Source organism: Dermochelys coriacea, chromosome 1 (genome assembly GCF_009764565.3).
Source record: "Dermochelys coriacea isolate rDerCor1 chromosome 1, rDerCor1.pri.v4, whole genome shotgun sequence".
Lineage (NCBI taxonomy): Eukaryota > Metazoa > Chordata > Testudines > Dermochelyidae > Dermochelys > Dermochelys coriacea.
This window is the reverse complement of record NC_050068.2, coordinates 23,147,884-23,164,238: the sequence shown is the minus strand read 5'-3', so window position 1 is coordinate 23,164,238 and position 16,355 is coordinate 23,147,884. Positions and strand designations below refer to the sequence as shown.

The 16,355-nt window shown below is 39.8% G+C and overlaps 1 protein-coding gene across 6 annotated transcripts in view; it reads left to right on the top strand.

Moving 5' to 3' along the window:
* The window catches only part of GRM5 (glutamate metabotropic receptor 5), a 367,684-nt gene that overhangs the window by 20,344 nt on the left and 330,985 nt on the right, over positions 1-16,355 (top strand). The gene's annotated exons all lie outside the window — the stretch shown is intronic.

Sequence of the window (16,355 nt, the reverse complement as noted above, 5' to 3'; positions counted from 1 at the left end):
ATAGAATCTAGCTCCATTTCCCACTTCTTCATTGGGTCTGCAGTGCTAGCTGCAATTAACTATTGAAACACTGTGTGTCTCTGTGCTCCTATGGAGCAAATTTGTGGAGTAAGAAGGTGCTACAGTATTTTTGCATGGTTGCTTTTCACAGTAAAATGGAACTTTAGAATATGTTAATCATTAGGCAATGCTTTTCCTTTTCTCTCTCTCTCTCTCTCGCTCTCTCTCCAAACACCACTCCACCAAGGGCCTGATCCAAAACCTATTGAAGTCAATGGGGATGTTTTTTATTTACTTCAAAGGATTTGGATAATGCCCTAATTGAGAGGGCAAATCAAAATCCAGTATCTATCTATCTAAAGGAGCATTCAAATATGATAAGGCCATCGTGGACAAACTAGATGAATTCTTTGCATCTGTCTTCATGATTGGGAATGTGAGAGAGATTCCCAAATCTGAGCCATTCTTTTTAGGTGACAAATCTGAGGAACTGTCCCAGAGTGAGGGGTCATTAGAGGACGTTTTGGAACAACCTGATAAACTAAACAGTAATAAATCACCAGGACCAGATAGTATTCACCCAAGAGTTTGGAAGGAACTCAAATGTGAAATTGCAGAACTACTAACTGTAGTTTATAATTTATCATTTAAATCATCTTCTGTACCATATGACTGGAGGATAGCTAATGTGATGCCAATTTTTAAAAAGGGCTCCAGAGGTGATCCTGGCAATTACAGCCCGGTAAGCCTGACTTCAGTACCAGGCAAATTGGTTGAAACTATCGTAAAGACAGAATTGTCAGACACATGGACGAACATAATTTGTTGGGGAAGAGTCAACGTGGTTTTTGTGAAGGGAAATCATGCCTCGCCAATCTATTAGAATTCTTTGAGGGGGTCAACAAGCATGTGGACAAGGGGGATCCAGTGGATATAGTATACTTAGATTTTCAGAAAGCTTTTGACCAGGACCCTCACCAAAGGTTCTTAAGCAAAGTAAGCTGTCATGGGATAAGAGGGAAGGTCCTCTCATGGATCGGTAAGTGGATAAAAGATAGGAAACAAAGGGTAGGAATTAATGGTCAGTTTTTGGAATGGAGAGAGATGGATACTGTAGTGGTGTCCCCCAGGGGTCTGTATTGGGACAAGTACTATTCAACATATTCATAAATGATCTGGAAAAAGGGGTAAACAGTGAAGTGGTATAACTTGCAGATGATACAAAACTACTCAAGACAGTTAAGTCCAAAGCAGGCTGAAAAGAGCTATAAAAGGACCTCACAAAACTGAGTGACTGGGCAACAAAATGGCAGATGAAATTCAGTGTTGATAGATGCAAAGTAATGCACATTGGAAAACATAACCCCAACTATACATACAAAATTGTGGGATATAAACTAACTGTTACCACTCGAGAGAGAGTTTGATGTCATTGTGGACAGTTCTCTGAAAACATCCACTCAATGTGCAGCAGCAGTCAAAAAAGTGAACAGAATGTTCGGAATCATTAAGAAAGGGATAGCTAATAAGACAGAAAATATCATATTGCCTCTACATAAATCCATAGCATACCCACATATTGAATACTGCATGCAGATCTGGTCGCCCAATATAAAAAAATAGAATTAGAAAAGGTTCAGAAAAGGGCAACTAAAATGATTAAAGGTCTGGAACGGCTGCTATATGAGAAAAGATTAATAAGACTGGGACTTTTCAGCTTGGAAAAGAGACGACTCGGGGGATATTATAGAGGTCTATAAAATCATAAGTGGTGTGGAGAAAATAAATAAGGAAGTGTTATTTACTCCTTCTTATAGCACAAGAACTAGGGGTCACCAAATGAAATTAATAGGCAGCAGGTTTAAAACAAACAAAAGGAAGAATTTCTTCACACAACGCGCAGACAACCTGTGGAACTATTTGCCAGAGGATGTTGTGAAGGCCAAGACTATAACGGGGTTCAAAAAGAATAGATAAATTCATAGAGGATAGGTCTATCAATGGCTATTAGCCAAGATGGGCAGGGGTGGTCTCCCTAGCCTCTGTTTGTCAGAATCTGGGAATGGGCGCCAGAGGATCGATTACTTAATGATTAGCTGTTCTGTTTATTCCCTTTGAGGCACCTGGCATTGGCCACTGTCAGAAGACAGCATACTGGGCTAGATGGATCTTTGGTCTGATCCAATATGGCCATTCTAATCTATCTATCTATCTATCTATCTATCTATCTATCTATTCTCATCCCACCATCACTGTTATACCTGAAAAAAGAAAAGGAGTACTTGTGGCACCTTAGAGACTAACAAATTTATTAGAGCATAAGCTTTCGTGAGCTACAGTAGCTCACAAAAGCTTATGCTCTAATAAATTTGTTAGTCTCTAAGGTGCCACAAGTACTCCTTTTCTTTTTGCGAATACAGACTAACACGGCTGCTACTCTGAAACCTGTTATACCTGAGCCACTCTCAATCTTTAATATATTTATCCTCACAGCTCCACTGTGAGGTAGGGAAATAGTATCATCCTGATTTTCAGATGGGAAACTGAGGCACAAAGAGTCAAAATGACTTGACCAAGGTCACACAGGAAGTCTGTGAAGGGGTGGTTTTTTTTCAGTCCTAATATTCATTTCAAAGGTGTCCAACTATAAGGGAAATTGTAAAGCATAAATGCCAGTGTGACTGACTATCACCAAGTGTGTTTAGAGATATCAAGTCTTATTCATGCTGCATAATAATTGGAATTATCCAATACCCAATTGCCAATATGGATTGGAAATTAAGTTCTTTCTGGGTCAGCTATGTAAGACTCAATACGAATGTAAGCTCTATAGAAATAAGAAACTATGGAATAAGTAAAGGTTTCTTGGTCTACTGAGCTTACCTCTTTGGTTATATCTTGACCCCACCTCTCTGATCTGATTTTACTATCTTCATCTTTCTTTGGCCTTGTGCCTTGTAACTAGAGCTGTCTGAATCATTCATGGCTAGACTGATCCTTATTTCTACTCCCAAACTGATGCTGATTATTACAGATCTATGCATTATTCATAATTATTCAGTGAACAGTTTTGCAGACAAATTCCATTATATGGGCTGTTTGCAAGCTGTTCACTTAGGGCTAAATTGTGACATTAAGGACCACCTTTCAGGAGGGTTGATGTGTAAATTGCAAACAAAGAGGAATTATGCTGAGAGTCAAACCTCTGAATCACAATTCTGGCTCCCAGGGATAGCTAATTACTGCCCCCAGCTCATGCATGGCTCATCTACTCTGGCCAGTGAGTGGAGCTGGAAACAAGCTCCAGCAGAATTAAACCAGCAGAAAATTTATTCTGAGAATATTTGGCGTGAGAAAAGGATGGCACCCTGGTTGCTATGGTGGTATCTAACCTGAAGATGCTCAGGATAGTGTTCTGGTACTTGGGAGACCCAATTCTATGCTCTGCCAAAGACTTTGTATGTGACCTTGGGCAAGTCATTTAGTGTGTCTGGCCCAGATCCTCGAAAGTTTTTAGGTATCTAAGTCCCATTGAAATTCATGGGAGCGAGACATCAAAATACTTTGAGGTTCTAGGTACACTGTGCCTCAGATTCCCATCTGTAAAATAGGGATAATAATCCTACCTCATAGGAGTGTTGTTAGGATAAATTTATGAAAGATGATAAGGCTCTCAGATCCTACAGTGTGGGGAGCCATATAAGTACATAGATGTCGAGACCTTATATAGATATCCTTATCTACCCCAGGTGTCTATAGCCTGACTTCTAGGTGCCTATGTTATCAAGAGGAAAATACATCTGTCAAGAAAAGTCCACAGGGAAGACAGGTTGGCGGTAATCACTTTAAGCTTTTTGGACATTATAGAAAATTGAAAGATTAAAAGCCTTTTAATATTTTTTCTCATTCACACACAGGCTTTTTACTGCTTTTATTGTTGAACAGTTGGAAGAGTGGGTGTTCCTGCCATTGAGTCAAAACCACCTTTGTTTGACAAGTCTCAGCCCACAAAATGCCAAGATATTCAATATCATTAAACACATGGGACCAGATTCTGCTGTCAGTTAGACAGGCATAACTCCAACAGCATCTATCTACTTCGGGGACTAATGCACTAAAGATTTCTTAATGAGATTTTTAGAGACACAATAGACCAGGGGTGTCAAACGCCAAGGCTAGTTGATTTATTTTAGCAGCCTTCAATGACCTATTCAAATCCTGTAGAATCTAAACTTTCATTTTAAAAAAGGAGCAAATTTCTAGCTAGAACTGGCTGAAAAATAGGCTGAAAATTTTAGTGAAAATTTCATCCCTTTTTTTCATCCAAGTTCAAACTTTCAACAAAAACTTGTATTGAAACATAGGGTTTTGAAATATCCCAGTCAGCTTGAATGGTTGCAAAGAAAACTGGCAAATCATGATCGGAGTAAAAAACAAACAAACGAACAATGTAGCGTTTTCTGCTTGAGTCTGCCAAGAACCTGAAACAATGATTCTGCGACGTTCAGTGCCCTTCCCAACTGATAAATCTCACTGGGGTATTAGCTCTAAAGTATGAGGGAGTGTTCCTGAATGCCAGCGTTAGCTATTTCATTGCAGATCATTTTCTTAGATGGGATGCGGGAGACTGTGCGAATGAAGCCTATCAGATTTTAAATTGAGAGTGGGTGCCAGGAAGAAAATGCAGAAGGATGGGAGGGGGAGAGTTACAAAGATGGGAAAGAAGGGGAGAATGGGAATGGAGAGAAATAAAGGGCAGAATAGCAGAGGTTCTAAAAATGAAGCTATGTTCCCACCGAGCGATACTGAACATGATTATAAGGTACTGAACAAATGATTATAATACTTAGCTCATATATAGAGCTTTCTACCTACAGATCGTGAAGTGCTTTACAAATGAATTCAATATCATTATCCCCATTTTACAGATGGGGAAACTGAGGCACAGAGCTGTGACGTGACTTGCCCAGGGTCACTCAACAGACTAGTGGCAGAGCCAGGACAGAACCCAGATCCCTTCTCTCCCAATCCAGTGCTTCAGCTACTATTCTGATCTGCTTCTCTATGATAAATAATAATAATAGCTGAAAGGTCAGATACTGCATGAAAGACACTATATTCAGTCAGACCTCTGTGCCATCCTTCTCCTGACATTAATGGGAATTCTTCAGGGAAATACACAGTCCTGATTTTATTCCTTCACAGACAGCTGTAGCTCATAGGGCTAGCCTGCTTGCTTGCTTTATTATATCCCTATGGGTTTGTTGTTTATTTTATTATAATAGATTTATAGCTTTGTATTAGAGTATTTCTGGCAGTAATGGAAGGAACCTACAGGCCACATCCTGTATGATGAGCTAAAGCAAGTAAGCACCCATATGTTTGTGACCTTTGGCATAGATAAGTGGCCTACTGATTGTCCTCTGTAAACTTAACAGGTACGCCAAAAAGAACAAGGAAATAACCACCACCAAACCGATTCAGGCCAGAAATAACAGATGTGAGAATGAGCTAATTTTCATTAATATGTATGACTATATTATCAATATGTATGAATATGCCAGCTTATAGAATAAGCACACCCAGATGTTATGTAGGTGGAGGAAATTAAGTTTGGTCATGGAGGGTTGGGCACATAGCATGCGGGCTCTATAAGAGGGACAAGCCACCACATTTATTTTTTTTTTTCAGTTTAAATTTAGGTTCGTTTTTCTTGGATCTTTCTTGGCTTCTGGGTTTCTAACTCTCTAGCTTCTCCTAAGTTTTCATCTTCCACTCAAGCACTAAGGAACCTGGACCATCAGACTCTTTTGGCATGCCAGAGACTAGGCTGGTCCTTTGTCTCTTGCCACCAGGTTCTCAAGGAAGAGTGTATGTTAATCTAGGGAGTTTTATAGTAAATGATACCATATGTGCCTCCAGAAGAATACTATTTCATTTTTAATTCTGGTTGATTACTTTTCCATTTATGTCAATAAAAGTCTCTAAGGCTGTATTTTATTCTCAGGGGGTATATCCTTGTCATACATCCCAAGGGTCCTTGCAAAATGATGCAGAGGCTGATTCTGGGACAAGAACCATATTATCATCTGATCACATCAATTGGCGAGCCTATAACCTATATTATATGAACAATAATATTAATCCCCTAAAATCAGTCAACACAGATCATAACTGATAATGGCATTTGGCTTTTTCCAGAGAATGAATGTTACTGTGGAGATAGAAAATCTAAAAAATCAGGCTAACACAAACTATTGAATACAACAATAAGCCACAACAGCATTTGTATTATAGGCTGTTGGTACACATCCTAAATACACTGTGAGCAGAAATAATTGAATTTTGCCTGGTAAAACCAGTTTTTTTTAATCAACCATGTTAATTGCTGTTCGTAATGCACCCAGATACTAATAGAGATAGTTGTTGTATAGCTAGATATTTCCAACATGACCATATCAAATTGTTATGGGTCTGAACTGGCTTAAGTAAATCAAAGAAGAGTAATTGCTTCACTGCCCAGTAAAGGAATCTGTCTAAAGATCTATAGCAGAGCAATGCAAGCAAATGCAAACTGCCAAAAATAATGGGCTTTCTTTTTGTTTGCTTGCTTGTTTGCTTGTTTGATGGATTTCTGTAAAAAAAAAAACAAAACAAAAAAAACACATCATCTTTGGATTTACCTCAATTTTTTCTGTTTCCTATACCAAATAGAAGGCCATTTTATTTTGTGGAGGGAAGGAGAGAGGAAATTTCCTTGTAAATTGAAAATTCTCTCTAAAAAATGGCAAGTGTATGTGGAAATTTATATTATACTGGTTTCCAGCAGTGGAATTTTTGTATTTTTTTTTCCTGCCGTGAAATTGCTCCCACTAGTGGAAATCTCCACATTCACATGTAAACATTTGCAAAACGAAAATGTAGCGTTTCCCTGCACTTCTAAACATTTGTGGGGGATGTTTTCAAAAGCACAAATATGAATTAGTTGCTTACGACTCATTGACTTCCAGTGGAAAATGGAAGCCTAAGTGCATGTTATGCTTTTAAAATATCACCTCCTGAGAATTGCAGCGGAATTGGACCTCAGAAGTGAAGGGACCAGGGCATTGATTTATTGTGCTAAAAAAAGAAAAACAAACAAACAAACAAAACCACCATCAGAGATTTCTTGATAAACCGCAGGACTCTGGGGGAGATCTGGTCTTTCCATTCGGAAGAACTGAATGTTGACCAGCTGCATGTAGGATGTAGAAAAGGCTGATCACCATGGTTTTAACAGCAATCCCCAAATCCTGTATGGTAGGATGCCAAGGCCAGTATGTCTCTACTCGCTGCCCTCAGTTCCCTGAGGAAATTGTGCAAGTCAGAAATATGCTTCATACGTGTACTCGCTTTTGAAACGTCCTTCTTTGTAAACTGTTTGTTTATTGTACCAAAGGTAATAGCAAATGTTTTGACTTATTGTGATCCTTAAATAGAAAAACTCTAAAAAAAAAAAAATGCATCAGAACAGCACATCCTGGTATGAAGGATTTTTAAAAAACAGAAAAAACCCAAAAGAACAAAAAAGGAATGGGGAGGGAGGAAAAGGGAAGGAAGGAAGGGGGTAAGGAGGGGAAAGGAGAAAGACACTTTCATTTCCATTTGCTAGGACTTACTCAAAACTTTCTAAAATGGTAGACCAAATCTTTTCAATTTGTCTGAGGGCCCTCTTCTCTGAAAAGTTACCCAGGTCAGCCAAGTCACTGAGCCACCCTTCTATCCCCGGAAAAAGGGATCAGTTCTTTGCCCAGTTCTATTCCATATGTTCATTAATGACTTGGATAATGGACTGGAGTACATGCTTATACAATTTGCAGATCACACCAAGGTGGGAGGGGTTGCATGTACTTTGAAGGACAGGATTGGAAAGTCAAAATGACCTTGACACATTAGATTAAATTAAATCTGAATCCGATAAGATGAAATCTGATATAGACAAGTTCAAAGTACTTCACTTAGGAAGGAGAAATCAAATGCCCAATAATGAAATAGGAAACAACTGGCTAGGTGGTAGTACTGCTGAAAAGGATCTGGGGGGTTACAGTGGATCACAAATAAAATCTGAGCCAACAATGTAGTGCAGCTGCGAAGAAGGCTAATATCATTCTAGGGTGTATTAGCAGGATTGTTATATGTAGCACATGGGAGATAATTGTCCTTTTCTACTTAGCACTGATAAGGCTTCAGCTGGAGTAGTGTGTCCAATACTGGGTGCCACACTTTAGGAAAGATGTGGACAAATTGGGGAGAGTCCAGAGGAGAGCAACAAAAATGGAAAAAGGTTTAGAAAACCTGGCCTATGAAGAAAAGTTAAAAAACTGGACATGTTTAGTCTTGAGAAAAGAAGACTGAGGGGGCACCTAATAAGTCTTCATTTATGTTAAGGGCTGTTATAAAGAGGACAGTGATCAATTGTTCTCCATGTCTGCTGAAGGTTGGACAAGAAGTAATGGGCTTAATCTCCAGCAAGGGAGATTTAGGTTAATTATTAGAAAAACCTTTGTAATTATAAGGGTTGTTAAATTCTAGAATAGACTTCTAAAAGAGGTTGTGAAATCCCCATTATTGGAAGTTTTTAAAAACAGGTTTGACAAACACCTGTCAGGGATGATCTAGGTTTACTTGGTCCTGTCGCAGTGCACCGGCTGGACAGTGCATGGGCTGGAAAGGACCTCGAGAAGGTCCTTTCCAGCCCTACATTTCTTTGATTCTGTGATAACATGTGACCACCTTTCAGTGGTAGATTGCACGACAGATTTCTAAAATGTCCCCTGTCCATAAATATATATTGATAATATTTGAGAAAAGGGAACATGTTGAGTAATTTATGCTGCTACGTTATATTGGTTGTTACGGTTGCATGTCACCAAAGTCCTGGATTCACCTTGCTATTGAAGATCATACAGGGTGAAATTTACACCATTACCTGATCTGTGCAAATCCCTACAACCAGTTGGAATGTGCTTCTGTTCTTTGTAAAAATGGCATCATGGGCTTCCAGATTTATTGCATGTTCAGTTGCTCCCACATAAAATGTGTTCAGCTTTCAAGGAAGGAGATTTTGCTGCCAAGGATCAGTTCTGTAAGCACAGCCTGGGCTCCTTGTCAAAGTGGGTTCTTCTTTCAACAAATGCCACCTCTAGTAATAAAGGTTTTGCAGGCCATGATATGCTGCTATGGACGCCTGTGCAAGCCCATCACCAATTATGTATTGCTTTCATTAGGATGGCATAGGTGTGGTTGAACGGCGTTAGTGGTCCGACTGAGGGTTCTCAGCATATTTGGAAAACAGGCCAATTATCTATTCCATATTGGCTCTGCGGGGCTAATGGAATCAGACACTTCTTTTTCTCAGGAAGGTGAGTAAATATGTCTCTGCATAAACATAGGGCATAGATCAGTTGGGTAAGAAGGTGCCATTTTTACATATTTGCTCGACAGAGCATAATCGTACTTCAGATGCTGCTTGAGAGGAAGGATGGTCTTGTGGTTAAGGCAGAGGACTTGGTCTCAGAAGCAAGGGGTTAAATCCCTGACTTTGCCAAAGATTTCCTCTGTGACCTTGGACAAGTTACTTAATCTCTTAGGGCCAGATTTCTAAAGATATTTAGGTATCTGAAGGTGTTTGTAGATCCCATGGCATCTTCAGGCACCTAAATACATTTTAAAATCTGGCTCTTTGCGCCTTAGTTCTTCGTCTGGAAAATAGAAATAAGAACATTTCTTTTCTCCTCCTCTGTGTCTTGTCTCTTTAGATTGTAAGCTATGCCTGGCAGGGAGTCTCTCTGACTCTGTGTTTTGTATAGTGCCTAGTACAAAGGGCCTTGACCAAAGCCTGTATGCATCAGCAGGTTAGAAACAATGATAATTATTAATTGTGCTTCCAAACAAGTATGTATGTAGTCAGGGCTGAATTTCACCCTTATGCCCTAGGATTGCTCCCCTCCCTCCACTCACCCCAAACTGAGAGACCTTCACAAGCTTCTGATATTTTTTCCACTCCAGAGTCAAAGGATTAATTTCAATTAAACAAAGAAGGATTGCAGAATATCAATCCATCATGCACACTGCAGGGGATCAGTTCAGCATGTCTCTGGATCCTTCTGCTATTTATACACGGTGGAACATTTCAAATGGCTAAGAAATTGCATGTTTAAAATCGTCCATTGTCACTATACAATAGGCTTTTGAAAGCACGTTGGAAGCATTTTTATCATTATCTGCTAGAAAAGAAGAGCAACATATTGGCATTTAGGTGAAATCATTGATTGTTTGCCTTATTTATGTATTTTCCCAAGAACTCTTCTAGTTGTTTGATAACTAATACATTATTTTTTCTCCTTGCCTTATTGTGGTTTTGACTGTGTCCTCCTTTCAGGGGAGGCTTGGAACGAAACAGAAATATTGTAAGTGCTTTATGACATAGAGCTATTTCAATCAGAGCCAGCATCTTGAATTGTGTTTGGAGGCTACTGGCAGCCAGTAAAATGCCAGTTTTATGCATTCGGTCCCTAGACGTCAAAATTGCCTATATTGCACCTGCAAGTTACCGAGGGCTGAAATCACACCTGCTATTTACAAGCACAGAAATAGAGGCAGGAGTTAGAAAATATGTTCCATAGTATTTCCCAAACTTCTGTATTGGTGAGCTGCTGTATTTTTCTGCATCGTGAGAAAATGTCCAGTCTTTGTGAAGTAAATGAATGGAAGCTCTTTGGGAAGGGACTGAATGTTCTTCTTGTGTATGAGGGGACAGTACCCCACACAACAGGTGCCATCAAAATACAAATGGTAAATGATTAATAATAATAATTGCTAAATGTCCAAAAAGGTACAATTATTGTGCTTGTAGAACATAGTACCCTGTTGCATCCACAGACAACATGGAATGTTTTTTTCTCCATGTAAATCTGGCATTTATGAGACTCACGATACATGGACTAACTGTCTATCTTAAACAGAAGGCATTGATTTAAGAAAACAGCTATGAATATGAACATAAACACACAGGCTTCCATGCAGCTTGAGTTCCCGCTTAGTCTCTTTTGTTTACCAGCACACAGACACATCTAATGGCTGTGTAATGTATTGCAATTAAATGTATCGTAGTATCCAGAAGCATCCCTGAGAGGCCCGTTTATTCAATTTGCTAGTGGTATTTGGTGCATTTGCAAGTGCAACATGTGTACGTGCCTTTTGAAAGATGCAACTGTTTCAACCGCATCCTAAAATGTCTCCCCCAGAAAACATCAGCAGTATTGATATGCATAATCTTGATGAAGAGAATAAGACATAATGAATTGTCAGGTTAATTTAATTTCACTTCCCAGGAAATATCACTAATGAAGGTGGAAATTAGCAAAGCTACACAGCTGCAAATTGGGGAAGCACTGCAACTGATGAGCTGAACAACTGCACTTACTAATAAATAAAACAATGTGTGTACCATGATGTAACATCTATCCTGATATTCACATGCTCCAAAAGTCATGCCGTGTTCACATTACAGCAAGGGACCCAAAATCAAAAGGAGCAGGAAAAGGGAAATGTAAATGGTCTGTAATTCAGTAAGTAAGTTAGCTCTAGTTTAGGGTAATTGCTAGTGCATACCCTCACATCCCCTTCTCTTTTCAAAACCAGAACATAATAAAGAGGAAAATAATATTGAATGAAGTTTGGTTTTATTTAGAGATGACCCCAAATACACTCAGATTCTGGGCTGTACAAAATCCAAATTAAACACTGAACAAAATCAAGGCTTTGTAAGAAACTGAAATATAGTAATTTTTGCAACTGATAGTAAAAGGCATGCAGATAAAACTCTGTCTGTGACCTCAAACTTTATCCAACAGAGCAAGGGTAATATGCAAACTTTGGCTCATAGAAAGGGCCAGATCCTCAGCAACGATAAAGTAGCATAAAAGGGACTTGAAACTAATCTAATCATGGAGTTGAGCATTTCCCCCACCCAGGGGGGAATAGGAGCATTCTGTCCTGTCCTATCCACTTATATGGCCCCCATTACAGTAGTATTTGAGTGCCTCTGAGCACCTCACAATCTTTAATGTATTTATCCTCACAGCACCCTTGTGGTTTAGGACAGCCCTATTATCTCAATTTTACAGAGGGGGAATAGTATCACAGAAAGGGTAAATGACTTGCCTAAAGTCATCCAAGAAGCCTGTGGTGGAGCAGTTCTCCCAAATTCCAGTTCATTGCGTGGTGGAGCAGTTCTCCCAAATTCCTAACCGTTGGCCCTTTCTGATCTTGGGTTGGTGGGACAGTCTCTCTGTCCTAGATGGTGTATGTTGGACCAACCTTTTTCTCTTGTCACTTTGTTTGTGCAGAGTTTGAATTTGGTACAACTGAGGATCCAGCCAAGAATGTCTACAACACACTCCAGGAAATATATGTGATTTGAGGCAAATCCAGAGTTGTGCTGTATGTTTCTTGTTGAGAAACACATTTTTGGAAACTGAAGACATGAAAGGAAATGATGCTTTGTTTTGTGTATCTGCAAAGTACTATATTAAAAAAATAATGAAAAGGACTTAAAAAGGTTAGGCAGATAAAAGAAGGTGTTATGACTGTTGATGCCAAAATGGGAGATGTTTTAGGAAGTAAAATGAAATACAGAATTTCTAGGTATTTGTGCAACTGAAAATGAATGCATGATCCACAAATTCCTCTGTATTCATAGTGGGTAACATTAAGTAGGACTTGTGCAGTTATATATATAGAAAGGTCATATACTGAGCAGAGAGTGATACTGACAATCATTGGAGTTCCAATGCTGAATGCTAAAATTTGATCAGACAGTGGTTGTACCCATAAGCCCCATTAAGGAATATTTGTGCCTCAGTGTAAGATGCAATGATGTGTGTGGTTTCTTTCAATATTGATGGTTCAAAATAATTTCTGATTAAGGCAGGCAGATGAGGAGCCAATAAGTCAGTGTGTCCAAAGATCTAAAATGGACTCTGATGTGAACAGCAGTGGCTTTTGCAAACACAAGATGAAATGCTTGTGACTACAGATGGTAAATCTCAGCAGTCAGAGACTTACAGATGGACTGATTTTTATAACATTGGAGTCAGGGCTTTCCTATGTTAATAGAAATGAAGGCTGCATTAGGGCTTGATTCAAAGCCCATGGAAAGGCTCCCACTGAATTCCAATGGCTTTGGTTCTCAAGGTCTTAGTGGATAGTGAATTGTAGATGGATTGAATTGATGTTGCACATGGTGCCATTTTATCATCCAAATGGCAAATATGAAAAATATGGTATATCATAGAATCATAGAATATCAGGGTTGGAAGGGACCCCAGAAGGTCATCTAGTCCAACCCCCTGCTCAAAGCAGGACCAAGTCCCAGTTAAATCATCCCAGCTAGGGCTTTGTCAAGCCTGACCTTAAAAACCTCTAAGGAAGGAGATTCTACCACCTCCCTAGGTAACGCATTCCAGTGTTTCACCACCCTCTTAGTGAAAAAGTTTTTCCTAATATCCAATCTAAACCTCCCCCATTGCAACTTGATATATGTGTGACAGTAGGGTGGCAAAGAGCTGAAGAGTAAACAGCTGTATGTGTTCCACCCCCTCAAAAAATCCACTATTCTCCCTTTTCCCAGGGTGGAATTTGGTCCTTTATGGGTTAAGGGCTGCTTAAGTGAAAGGAATGGAAAGAGAAATACCAATTTTCACAGCATTCACATATACTCCCCTGCTCTGATGTATATAACGAGGGCTTACAGTCGTATAGAGTAATTCCTGGAGCCCTCCTTCCCCTGAAACATGCTATAAAAACTCCAGGGGGGTTGAAAATATTTACCAGAACTCTGCTCTGGACAGCTCCAACTGAATTTAAGACCTATATATGACCACATCCACGTAAAGGAGATGCTGGAATTCAGTTTTCTGTGCATCGCACCTATACATGTGAGGATGCTCCCTGCCTGTCCACCAGAGGGCAGAGTTGTAATGAATTCAGGAAAGCTGGAGTTCATTGCGATTGATTTTAAGCTCAAAAGGGGGATCACAATAATTATCTAGTCTAACCTCCTGCATGACACAAGGTATATCCCAGTAAATCATGCATTGGAGAGAATTATTCTTTCCTACAATATATGTAAGAGCTATCAAGCCTGATAACTTGTGACTCGGGTAATGTATATCCTTTAGATAGCTGTCCTGTCTCAATTTAAAGACTCCAGGGGGTGACGAAGTAACTACGTCCCTTAATAATGTTGTAACAGTTAATTGCTCTTGCTGTTAAAGTTGTCTTATTTCCAACCTGCATTTTTTCTAGCTTCGTTTTCCAGTCATTCTTCTACAGAACAAATAGGACCCTGTGATCACTCCCCTCATGGAGATTTATATTTTTCTTTGTTTGTTGTTTTCCCTAATCCCAAATAATAATTTGAATTTATAGATGTCTTCAGATCTCTTGGCATAAATTTGTAGCTGCTCTAATGACTACAGTGGAGTTACTCTGGATTTATACCAGTATAAACAAAATCAGAATCTGGTCCTTCAAGTACACGTTGTGATCTTTATATACAGAAAATCTATCCTGTACTATTAGGAGAGATTGAGATGGGCTTTATGAGCATGCTAATGTGAACTCATTTAGAGAAGGCCTCCAGTCTTGATTTCCAGTCACCTTTTATTTCAGCTTTTGGTTTCTCCTACCAATATCACAGATTTCACCTTCATGAAAGTCATCTTGAAGGAAGAAATTAATCTTTCTGGGAGAGAGACTTGCCTATTAGTGATGCTGAGCTGATTTTATTACAGTGTTATATCAGGCAGTGATTTGCAGAGCAGTCAGTACAGATGGTTTGACTAACCTGCTAGAAATGAATCACAGAATCACAGAAATGTAGGACTGGAAGGGACCTCGAGAGGTCATTTTGTCCAGCCCCTTGTGCTGAGGCAGGATTAAGTAAATCTAGACCATCCCTGACTGGTGTTTGTCCAACCTGTTCTTAAAAACCTGCAGCGATAGGGATTCCACAACCTTCCTTGGAAGCCTATTCCAGACTTTTACAAAGTCTTTCCTAATATCTAACCTAAATCTTCCTTGCTGCAGGATAAGCCCATTACTTCTTGTAATCCTTATAACAGCCCTTAACATATTTATCCACAATTTTTCCATGAGAATGTCATGTGGGACTGGGTCAAAAGCCTTACTAAAATCAAGATCTGCTGCTTCCCAGCTATCCATTAGGCCAGTAACCCTCTCAAAGAAGGACATTAGGTTGGGTTGGCATGATTTACTCTTGACAAATCCATGCTGGCTATTCATTATTACCCTGTTATCCTCTTATACATTGATGGTTTAATGATTTGTTCCAGTATCTTCCCAGGTATTGAAGTTAGGCTGACTAGTCTATAATTTTTAAAAATAGGTACTATGTTTGCCCTTTTCTAGTCCTTTGGGATCTTACCATCCTACATGAGTTCTTGAAGATCATTGCTTGCAGTTCTGAGATTGCTGCAGCCAGTTTCTTAAGTACCCTAGGATGAATTTAACTTGAATACATTTCACTGAATATTCTTTAACCTGTTCTTTCTCCATTTGGGCTTGTGTTCTTTCCTCCTTGTTGAAGATCTGCTCTTAAATCCCCTCCCACTCCCCCCAGGAAGCAGGTAATTTACTTGCATGATCTTAGTTTCCCAAATTGGGACACTAAGCTCAAGGACTGACTAAAACAAATCGGAGACATCAGACATGCCCCACCCTCCTCACTGTGGCCCCACCTCCCCCTATGGGTTGCAGTGGCATCCACACAACAGCACTTTTTTGGGCTGGGGAGGGGCTTGCTACTAATTCCTTTTCAGTAGGCTGCCTCCCCCGCCCGACGCCCCGCACAGACCCCCACTCCCTGTCTTCAGACAGATTGGGTCCTGCCCTGGAGGAGGAAGGTCTCCGCTCCCACTCACCCATGCAGTGGACTTGTGTAGGGGTCCCTGTCATGACACCCCAGCAGAGCTATGCTGGGCCGGCAGCAGTGAGGGGTGGCCATGTGTTGGGTGATGGTGGAATCCGCAACGGCTTTCAAAATTAAGATGAATGAGACTGTAATATGAATGAGACATTTTAGACTTTCTGTTTCAGGCTCTCTGAAGACTCAGAGAGGTCACTGCATCCCTTATATGCAGGGCTTTTCTAGCTGTTCTTTCCAACAAGGAGGGGTAGGAATGTAATTTTCTAAAATGAAAGTTGAGATTCTCACCTATCATGTGCCCCCAGGAACCTTTTCATATGCCTTGACTGAGCCTGACCCATATGATTGTACTTACAGAAGAATA